General features: G+C 47.4%; 1 long non-coding RNA gene across 1 annotated transcript; it reads right to left on the minus strand.

The window, feature by feature from the left end:
* Positions 1 to 5,836: 5,836 nt before the first annotated feature.
* LOC125947428 (uncharacterized) lies at positions 5,837 to 10,071 on the minus strand. The gene is made up of 3 exons (XR_007468290.1): positions 9,858 to 10,071; positions 6,576 to 6,631; positions 5,837 to 6,036 (listed from the first exon to the last, which is right to left on the minus strand). It is a non-coding gene; the product is annotated as an uncharacterized LOC125947428 (long non-coding RNA).
* Positions 10,072 to 11,826: the final 1,755 nt, after the last annotated feature.

An 11,826-nucleotide genomic window follows, 5' to 3' on the forward strand; every position in this document is an offset into this window, starting at 1 on the left:
TAGAACGTGATAGCATTCAAGGATCCCTGAATGCTTGTCAGGCTTCCCTGCAATTGCAGCTTTCTTTTTTCTCCACCTTCGCCTCTGCGCGCCTCTGTCGTTTACGCTGCATAAGAGGTGAGCGCCATCTGGATGGTGTTTTTCCAAGTAACCTACCCGGCCCATGGCCGGGCTCGACTGGCGCGCGCGCTCGCTTCTTACGGCCTTCGCATCGGGGCTACTTCATGCTTATCGCCGCTGCTTGGAGGGGGGCGCTCCAACCCCACCCTGCTTAGGGTGCCTCGATGCCAGTGCCGCCATTCAGGGTGGTGCCATCCTTTGACCGCCCCCGCGCCGCCGCTTTCTCGCTGCGACGCCATCTTGAATCACAGCAAGCGGTTGCGATTGCTTGGTGCTAAAGCCCCTTACTCTTAGTGCCGGTGCTTAGTTCGAGACACAGTGCGCGCGGATGCTTCGCTGACGCTTCTACTTGCTGGACAGTGTTCAGCCGCATGAATGACAAGCTTGTCAAGTGCATCGAGTCGACATGACGGGCTGTTGTGTTCCCAAGTGCACCGGATCGACGCGTAAAGGGCTTCGTTGTTTACGCTTCCCCCGGGACTCAGAGCGAAGGAAGAAATGGGAAGCCCAAGTAAAGCGGTATCACTGGAAGGCAACGGATAGCTCCTACATTTGCGAGGTAAGTGTCAAGAAAGTTTAGACTATCGCACCGTGTTTTTCATTTCAATAAGAAAGTATTCTCTGATCCTCGCTCACGTACCTACGTTCACTCACGAACTAAGCACATGCACCGATGCTGTCTGAGTAGCCTATGGTTTGCGAGCGCGCGTCGCATAGGCTTTTGCCGTTTTGATCGGCGCAGTCTATGCGAGTAGTACCCTTATTTTAAGGACTGACGAAAATGCTTCGCCGCGAAATAGTCTTACATTAGGTACAAATCGCCATGTAATCCACCTATTTTACTTTTGCTCGGGAAGTACACATCGTGTGTCTCTTGTTTCTTTTTCTTTTCCTCAGTTTCTTTTTTTGCTACGGGTTATTTGGGACTAAAGAACGCAGTGCTCCTTCTGGGGAGAGCGGCTGTTGTGTACGTGGTAAGCGAAGCATTGTGATTTTCTCTGATTTATCAGCAGATATCTTGCGGATCTCAGGTTGTTACGTTATATAGCAGATTTTTTAGACGAATATATTTGTATCGTGGTGCTCGTAAGCTTATGGTCATTCGTACTCATTCCCGATCGTAGTGGGTACTGTGACGGTCTTTAAATGCCTGTGCACGGTATGCCCAGGTGTAGTAGAGTTAAGGGGCATCATGGGACCAAAATGTTTCGGCGCTTTCTGGCATGGTGTCTGTTGTAGCTTGTGCATTTCTTCGAAACGTGTGAAGCGAGGTAATACAGCATTACTTCTGCGAAAATTTATTTTCAAGCACTGTAATGGGTTCTCCGTATTTACAAGACAACTTTTCATATCAATCATCACTTTTGTTGTTTTACTTGTACTTAGAAACACTTTGAAGAGGACCAGTACGATGGAAATCGACAGGGTGGGCGCCGTCGGTTAAAGTCAACAGCCCTACATCATCATGGACTATATTTTCGAAGTGAAAAACATTGCTAATCTGCATTTGACTGTCTTAGTTTCATTTACGGTTTTTGTACGTGATATGTATGCAGTGTTTATTTTTTCAATGTAGTTATCAGTGTTCTAATGGTTACTTATAAAATGTTCTGTACTCGCCATCGATGTGTTTGGCTGATGCGACGTATTCGATGGTAGCTGATGTATTCTGGCTGGATATCTTGATAATTATTACCCGCGGTTGCGTTTTCTTGTTTGCATTATTGTTTTCGATTTATATTGTGTGTAATAAGGTTGATGTACTCACTTGAACCCCGCCCCCCCCATGTAATGAATAAAGTTTAAAAAACTCTCACTATCCCGAATTGTGTGTCGAGCCTTCCTTGCGAATTTTTTTTATCTTCTCTTTCAAATAACCTTCAGGCGCCACACAATACATGTAATTTTTCGTGTACATATCTCTTTCATGATTGATTGTACTAGACATTATAAGTAAATGTATTTTGTGCATCGTTTGGTTTCTTGTGCGTACTACGCAAGATTGACACAGACAAGTTACGTTACATTTTTCTCTACAGCACTAACTAAGCCTTATTTTCACATCGCAGTTATTTTTACACCAGCTTAATCCTGTCAGCACACTGTTTTGTGGGCAAAAAAAAGCAAGATTGCGCGTAGATATCGTCAAATAATTGCAACGAACGCGAAGAGCACGCGCAACGCAAGGGAAGCTAACCGCCGTGCGCGAGTGGCTGGCTACGGTAAAGGAGGCGTGACGTGTAAACCAAAATACAACAGCGAAAAAGAAAAACTTCCACACACAGGGGGTCGCAAACCTTATATACCAAGCATCGAAGCGCAAAAAAAAAAATAGTGCGTATTTCAAACATACACATGGCATGTTAAATGTAAATTGAATTAGGCAACTTGGGGCATGTTCCCCGCGCCATACATTTACGTCTTGGACTTTCGGCGAGTTAACGGCTATTGGTTATAAAGATGTGCAGATGCGATACCGATAAAAAAATCCTCATCAAGGCAAAGCACTTGGAAGTGCGCCGCGAGTAACACTGTTTATGAAAGCAAGCATAACTGAGTCTCAGCTCGTGTGACTCAATATGGCGGCGCCAGCGGGGTTGTCTCCACCCTGGACGGCAGTGCTGGGCATCGAGGTACCTTAGAAGAGTCAGGGTCGCAGCACCCCTACCGCCGACGGGTGGCGAAACGTGCTGAGATACTCTCCCATTGTTTCCCCGACGGGTGAGAAGGCCGTAAGAAGCGAGCGCGAGCGCCAGTCGAGCGCCGTGCCCGGCCGCGCCGCTGTTGGTATGGTATGAATGCTGGAAAAGGCGTGTGGCGACACACTCTGCGCATATTTCCGCGCAGCCATAGAGAAAGCAATTCAACAAGAGCGGACACTCCCATAGAGCCCAGCGGCCGAATTGACGGCAGCGCGCCAAGCGGTCGGCATCAATCACTTCCGTTTTCGTTTTTGGGCACGCGCATTTTGAACGCCGGCTGGGCTTTATTTATTTTTTTTTTGCCCGGCGGAATCGGTTTATTATTTGGTAAAAATGATTGCGTACGATCTTGTCAAGTCCCATCGAATCTGTGCCACGTGCAGATTCACAAAGTAGATGCAAGACTCCTTGCGAACTGATGAAATATTGATTTTGCTCTATATACTCGTTCCGCGCTTTTTGTACGTTCATCCAACGTTGCGACCTCAGGTAAGCAGTAGTTCCCGTATGAGCTCCACCGGACGGCATCAGCTGAAAAAAATTAAATTACAAGCATGTTACAGCATGTTACTAGAATGTGTCATTTGGTATTTAGATATAGGAATACTGCGTGTAGAGGGAAAACGTGCGAAAGCGGTGAATGGGCGGCATTACAAACAAGCAATTCGCTTTTACATACATGGCGTAGAAAATAGCCGACTCATCCCAAACAATAGCATAACATAAGAAAACATTGGATTTCCAAGCATTCCCCCATTTCCGGGCATTATTTCCTGCACTTTAACAGCACAAATACACGGGCGACTTCGCGTTTCCAACACTTGGCCTCGGGTGACGCGACGGTACGCTACATACACAGAGACGGCCGCAACAGCGGCTCCCAGCCGGACCATGCTAGACGTTCGCTGAATGCCTTCTGTTCGCACTCAAGACAAATGCCTAGGTACAAAGTCTGTTTTCAGTCCTGTAGAAGACGGACCCCCGTATTCACAAACGCACCTCGACTCGACCCTCCACTCGAAATGCTCCTTGAGGGTGGCTTTTCAATTCACAAATCGCCCTCCACTCGAAACGCGCCTTGAGCGAAGGAAAGCTCGAGCGTTTTACTCGAGAATCTCAACGTAGCCCCGCAGCTACCTTGAATAGCTTTAGTGAAGTTAGTGCGCAAACATGGCTGCGTTGTGATCTGTCACTCGCCTCGTCGGCTTTTTCCGATGGACGCCAGTTGCCTCCGCAGCTTTTCTTTCCTTAACGATGCTGCGCATCTTCAAGGGCATCGTTTTACGGACTGGTGCAATCCTCTGGAGCGCTTCGGCAACGGAGTAATTCTACTGTGGCACCGAGACAGACCAGCCGTCCTGTCAAGAAGGCTTCCAGCTAGTGCAGTGACCTGTCGTCTTATTCCGTGCATGAGCCACTTGATGACCTGCGTACGTGTATTCTTCGTGCAAGTGCTCCGAAACTACTGTCAGCGCCAGTGCCGTGTTTCTCGCGGGTGATCATACGAAGCAGCATCATTTGAAACGCTGCACGATACATAACTGCGGCGCACTTCGAACCTATGAAAAGAAAACAACTGCGAAGATTCCTGCCCTTAGTGGGTGCCTGTGTGCTCGATTGCTGGATGCTGGTCTGGCTGCGAGAGCACCGGAATTCGCTCCGCCTGAGCGGTTTGTACTCGTGTGCATCACTTACTACGCTATTCCAAGGACGGCGTAGCGTACCACAGCAAGGCGAGCTTCTCTAAAAACGACCAGGTGCGTTCACTTTTCTGTATCTCTATAATTTCATGCAGTTAGTTGCTATAGGGAAACCAAGAAAGTATACTGTTTTTTTGCGTGGGACGTGTGACAGTAGCTGTCATTTACAGTCGTTAGCAATAATTACGTGATCCTTAATTGCTTCAAAATATTTAGTTTAATTAGCTTATGCTTATGAACATCCAAGCCCAACGAGGAAGTGAGCAACCATGAAATGGTTTTCATAATTATACTTGCACGTATACAGAGGGAATGTAATATTTTATTCCAATACAAAACATTGAATAACAATACGACAGAGGATAGTTTTTGTTCATCACATTATCTTTATTGTAATAAAGAAGAGCTGTAGCAGTGGACTCAGCTCCAAATACAGAAAACGCTAGCAAGTGGTAGCAGATATATGTCACATATATTTGTTGTGCACATTCCAGCTATTAGTGAGTGCATTATGTAAGTGTTAGATTGGTGTATGTCGGTCTGGCTGTGCAAACGACAAACCAGCCTAAAACTGTATCTTTGCAAATATGAATGAAAACAGTCCGAGCTTATCAATGTAAAAAAAAAACTCGGCTTCCTGAACACAATGAAAATATGTAATGAATGTATTTACTTCGAAAAGTAAACTGATGAAAACGAATACTGTACCTAAGCTAGTTTTTATGTGCGTTAACATCATTGTATGTTTATAACCAACCCCTTCTCTTATGCAGGAACCAGGCTGCCAACGCGACCACGCAGAGCAACTGCCTTTTCAAGGGTGCTGCGCTTGCGTTGGTGTGCAAGGGGAGAAGAGTGGAGCTCCAGTTAATGTGTATTGCTGCACTGTAGTCGTTGTCGCACTATTTTGGCTAAAATCTCTACCTTCTGTCTGACATCATAACAGCTCAAACATCACCACTAGAGACATTTTGCATACATCTGCCTTCAGGCACCTTGCAGCTTAAGTTTGTATTTTTCATCGAGGTTTCTTTCCTTAAGCCATATTTAATAAAGCAGTCTGTATCACTGAATTATTTCTTGTCGGTCCAAGTGTCAATCTGTGAAACAATAAATTAAAATTACCCTCGTCTTTTTGTGTTCTGATAGGATTGCAAAAAGAGCGTGGACTCTGATCCTACAAACAAAAGCACTAGTACTACTGACAAAGCTATTCTAGAATAAAACACCATCCGTGTTCTAGGCAGTAGACCAGCAGTTTTCTAGACAGTAGCATACACCCGACGGTATGCATTGGTAAATCATTACAGAATATACGCTGTTTCAGCTCCGTTTCTAACTTCAGCTGAAGATTAATTATGAAGCCCGGAACGTTGAATTTGTTCTATTCGATGCGGATCACAGTTGGCTTCCATGGGGCTTGCAGAAGTTCAGTAATTGACTGAGGAACAGAGCGTGTCTTGTGGGATCCCACAACAGGCCAAATGGTGATGCAGACTGTCACAATGGCGTTGCTGAAAAATACAGTATAGAGCGCACTACTACCATGAGTTCAGCAAAGCTGAGATCAACCATTAAAATTATGGTATATTTCTTGATGTACACTTGCTCATGCAAAAGGAGCTTCAACATTCCACTAAATACTAAAGCGCTGCATTACAAATTGTGGGCAGTAAAAAAGCTCACGTCTCAACCATAACACAATATGGGCAACTCGTGACTTGGCACATCATAATCATGACTATGCTCTTCAAAACAATAATATATGACTGTTGAAGAGGAATGAAATACGAGTTTGATTTCGTTACTGCATAGCTGTTTCATGCTTGCGGTTTTAAATAACACGGCGTGCATTTCACCATTTTGTCAATGTGGCCAGACATAACATCAATATTATTAATGATAAGTATGAAAAATAAGCACAGAATAACTACCGGGCTGATCAGTCAAGAACTTCCGCAGCACCCAAGTTCTTTCAGGGAAGCGAGATGGTGCATTTCCAATAGGGAGACACCGTATCTATCGATGCTTTCACGTCAGTCACATGTCTTACCGTGCAACACAGACGTTGATTTTTTTCCATCAGCTGGTCTTTCCAAGGCCCACATCCTGCAGCAGAATGCCAAAAATGATAAGTTCAGTGCACGATAATCGCACGCTAAGTTCAGTGCAGCTAAGCAACTGAAATGAAAAGACATAGCACAAAAAAAATGTGGGCGTTGCGTGAACTTGAAAACACAGTCTATGGAACGTGCAGGAGATGCTACGACATAGCACATTGAAAAAAGGTAAGACGAAAAAACACTAATGCTGGTAATGAACTACTGAGAAGTGAATTTTCGGAAGAATAAAAGATTGCGTAGCATATATGTGAAGTGAAGCAGCACTGGAAATGCAGGCACCAGTGCTGGTTCACTGACGATATGTGCTACAATTTGAACAAACCGACTAACCACCACGGCTTCTAATATAAAGTACAGCACTGAAAAACATTTGTTTCCTTAAAACTGCCGGAGCTACGCAATCAACCATATGCATTCTGCCACATGTATACTACAACAATAAATGAAATGAAACTGCTTCTTCTCTACTGAAAGATTTCTTACGCGATAGCGGAATGATCATCGGACACAGTCGTGGAGCGGTGCCTTGTGCATTTATGTTTAAACAACTGAACCGATAACAGATTGTCGCGCCGAATCTCCCACAAGCTCCAATGCAAAAAAAAAAAAAATCACAGCATATCCACGGGGTGAATGATGATGAGTGGGCGAAGCTCCGGAGGGAATCATCGGATCTCCCGCTTAAGGGGACGCTAGCACAAACGCGTTAGAAACGTGCAGTACTCTCTAGTAAGGGGGAGCGGCCACAGCGTCTTACGCAGCCATTTACACATGCCGGAACGTGCACCGCGTTTGCCGACGCCATTACATGACTGCTGAGAGAGTATACCCCCCGTATTCATAAACGCTCCTCGACTTGAACTTGACTTGCCACCGCCTTGGGCAGCGCGTTCGAAACGCGTTGAAGGTAAGGCGGAGAGTCCACAGCGTCTTACACCAGCTTCTTACACGGGCCGTAACGCGCTAGAAACGCGGCCTTTCGTTAATGTTGGGTATTTATTGCCATCGTGGTGCGTGTGTCTATGTGCGCTTCGTGGCGTAGTGGGCTAACGCCGCGCGCTCGGAAGCGAGGGGTACCTGGTTCGATTCCGCGCTACGGACACAACTTCGGAATTTTTTTAACACGAAAGTGTTTTATTCCGGGGTCCACCAAGACTTCACTGACGTATTTCCGTCACGGAAATACGTCATAGAACATAATACAAAGAAAGAAACCAGAAGAAAAAGTTCCACAAACATGCAAAATTTAGGAATCGAACCCACGACCTCTCGGTCCGCGACGATAGATCGCCGAGCGTTTAACCCATTGCGCCACAAACGCATTTGCAGAGAGCTACACAGACGCGCCTTATATATCTAACACTCCTCCGTGTACCCGCGCTCTTGCTCGGGGCGGTGCCGCCGCCTACGAGCAGAAAAGAGAAGTACTGCATTATGACACTAAAGCCCGGGATACATGGAGCGAACTTTCTCGACGAACTTCACGCGTCAAGTAACGACGCGGCGACACGACGCAGGATGTTTGCTGTGTTGCAATACATGCGGCGAACGCCGCCGCGCGTTGGCCGCCGTGTTGGCGGCGGTCCCGGCCGCCCGCTTCGAACTGAATTTGGCGTTGTCCTTGTAGAATTCACTTAGTTGGAAGCAAATGACTGCGTAAACGGCTTTCGCTTAGTCTCAGGCCGCTTCGACGACAGAGTATTATGGATAACCTTGAGTAGTTTTCGAGATCGCTTCTCGTTTCGAACGCGTCTAAGCCTAGCGAAAGAAATATCCGATGCCAGCGCCATCTATCGGGGAAGTCGGGAGATAGGCATGACGACAGCATGTGGCCTCTGAGATCAAAAGATTTCTGTTGAAGGTTGTTGTAGAGAGCTTGCACTGCTTGTCTGTTTCCTCGCAGATCAGCGGATATGGGATGTACTAATACAACGCGATTCCTGAGAGATCATACTAGGAACTACTCAATCGGTGCAGAGACATGCAGACACGGCAACACCAACGCGATTGCAGACGACGCGAAAAGGCGCGCGCGCGCGAAACACCAGCATGCATTGCGACCGGAACTAGTGCCTCCTGATTGGCTGTCGTCCACCGCTGCGCGCTAGACGCTTCCGGCGGCGGCGTTCACCCGACGAAAATGTTTGGACAGGCAGATCGGCTGCGGACGGCAAATTTCTTGACGCCGGCCGTCGGACGTTCGCCGCCCGACGAAGTTCTTCGCTCGGACGCCGGTTATTCGCTTCATGTATTCCGGCCTTAACGCGCACCGACAGTGAACGCTTCGGTGGTCTCAGCACTACGACGCCTCGATGCCAGCATTCGAAGGGACGCTGGCATCAAGAAGCACTACCAACGCCACCTAGGTGGCGTTCACCGTACTCAGCACAGCGGAGCGTGGCCTCCGCAATTAGCTCTGAAAATGTTTCTGAAGTTGATCGCGGAGGCTGCAATTACGACGCGCTGTACGCGCTGATTTGACTCGGTGACGATTCAGTTACGTGCTTTTTCTTGCGCGTTGTATTAGTGTGTCAGTTACGTGCTTCGTCTTTCGCGTTGTGCTAGCGTGTGCAGCGTAGTGCAGCTTCCATATGCACGACGGTTGCTCATGGTCATCGACGTTGGTAGTCGTGATGGAGGAGACGTGCCACCAGGCGTCAGCGTGGGTGCATCAACGCCTAAGGGCGCTTTAGCCACAAAACACCAATAGACATTATATATCAATGTGCAATAAACATTACACTACTTCTGTGAAGACACGTTTCACTTTCGTGTTCTATACCGATTCCTATATAAGAGGGATCAACCACATTTTTTTTTCTCATTTTTCTCAGACTGGTTACACACGACTACTACGACGACGGGGACGGAACGGGTGCCGCTATAAGGAGCTTCGCTCCTAAAAGAAAAAAAAGGAACGGCTCGCGCAATCTTATGCTGCCTCGAATAGTATGCTTCGTTAAAGAACCCCAGGTGGTCAAAATTAATCCGGAGCCCTCCACTACGGCGTGCCTCATAATAAAAACTGGTTTTGGCACGTAAAACCCCAGAAAGAAGAAGAATAGTATGCTTCGGGTGCTAATGCCCGCAGCATGAGCAATTGGAGCCAATCATGCTTGGATACATCGGACACATTTTATTGATAGCGTGGCGGCAACTTCACGATAACCGCAACAGCGTAATGTGCTTCCATGCATAAACCGCTCACTTACCCTTATTTTTTGTCCTGTTGCTTTCAGAAAGCTTTCAGCAGCACATGGTCTTGAAGTTAAACAAAGCTGCCCATCGGCCGTTCCATGCGTTGCCTCCTTCGAAGTCAATCTGGCTCGATCACAGTACACACACGGACAATATCATCCGTAATAACCACGATTAACAACTGCAACGTGAGCCGCAAATTAAGCACAAGGAAACAATGAGTAGCAGACAAATGTGGGCACAAATTTTGTTATTTCTCAGCCATACTCAGCTGCTGGGGTGCGATCGTTGCCAGACCTCAAACACGGCTCCCGCTTGATCTATCAGTCGAACACTAACAGTGGCAGCGCTGCCGAGCTAAATTTATGCATTGCGCCGTGTTGTCATTTGATAACGAAGCCAAATTAACGGAAACACATATCTGTCTTAAATAATTGGGCTTTTGCTAAGCGCATTTAAGAATAGCCTCGATATCAGACGCTTTTCTCGGTCGGTGCACTTCACTCGAGTCAACGGCGCATTTTCAAGGCGTTCCTTGGCGGACGAAAAGTGAAGTAGTGTTCATGAAACGCAACGGCGCCTTGAGTGAAGGAACGCTCGTCGCCTCGACTTGGCTGAGTCGAGGAGAAGCGTTGAGTGAAGACGTGTTTAAGAATACGGGGGGGGGGGGGGGGGATTTTCGAATTACAAGTTTCTGATATGTTCCTCGGCGTTATCTTTTGGGCGTTCTGCCGGTACCAGCAACACACTCCCATGTTATCACTCTTGGAAATCGCCCATCGAGTTTTCGACAGGCTTGAACACTTCTTTCTTCTTTCTGGGTTTTACGCGCCAAAACCAGTTCTGATTATGAGGCACGCCGTAGTGGAGGGCTCCGGCTTAACTTTGACCGCCTGGGATTCTTTAACGTACAGCGGTGAGCACTGTTAGGGTGAACACGCGAGCGCGTGGCCGACGGCTCTGTCAGCGCCCCGTTACGGTCATCACTGGAAACATTGCGCATGCGCATCACGCCTTCCGCGAAATAATTGTTCCACCGCGCGCATGACGTCATGAATGCACTTGTTCGTCGTCTGCTAGCCGCATTTTTGTTTTCTAAGCCCATGCATCCTGCATTTTAAGATTTCTTTAAACATCTGTGCTTGAACAGAACAAGACAAAAAAACTTGTATATCTATGGGGGCGTGTCTATTCGTTCCCTTCAAAGTTGTTGTGCATGCAACGCCGTATATAAAACAACCAAACATCTTTCGCAGCCTTTCATTCTGTCGCCAGATCGTATTATGGCTAGGGTTCCCGATGATGAACGGCGCTCAATTGTCGATCTTTCCCTGAAAGGTTATTCCCAGCGGTATATTGGCGCTTTAGTTAATAGGCCCCTGAAGACTGTGAACAGGATAATTCAAGCCTACAAGTATGAAGGTCGCATTCAGGATGCACCCCGCGCGCCCCGCCCTAAAGAAACCACAGACGATGAAGACGCCCTCATAGTTGCAGCTGCTGTTCGTAACCCTTTCTTGCCAGCCCCAGCAATACGCGAGGACTTGGGTTTGGACGTTTCGGACACCACTGTTCGACGTCGCCTGCGTACTGCGGGCCTTCGCAGTCGCGTCGCAGCGCAGAAGCCACTACTAACGGCGGCAAACAAGGACGCACGACGCCAGTTCGCTGAGCTGCACGAAGCATGGACATCAGAAGAGTGGGGTCGCGTCATCTTTTCGGATGAGTCGACGTTTTCGACGCGACAAGATCAAAGATTGCGTGTTTGGAGACTACCAGGCACACGGTGAGGCAAACTTCCTGCTTTGAAAAGCAATTGTTTTAGTTAACGTCACAATGTCACGCAGGAACGACCCGGACAACGTGCAAGGTGTTTCTGCCAGTGGGAGATCGAGTGTGAACGTGTGGGGTGCTGTTTCAAGATATGGTTTAGGGCCCCTGCAACGTATACGTGGACACTTATCGTCGGAACAATACTGCAAC

Source organism: Dermacentor silvarum, chromosome 8, assembly GCF_013339745.2.
Source record: "Dermacentor silvarum isolate Dsil-2018 chromosome 8, BIME_Dsil_1.4, whole genome shotgun sequence".
In the NCBI taxonomy this organism is placed as follows: domain Eukaryota; kingdom Metazoa; phylum Arthropoda; class Arachnida; order Ixodida; family Ixodidae; genus Dermacentor; species Dermacentor silvarum.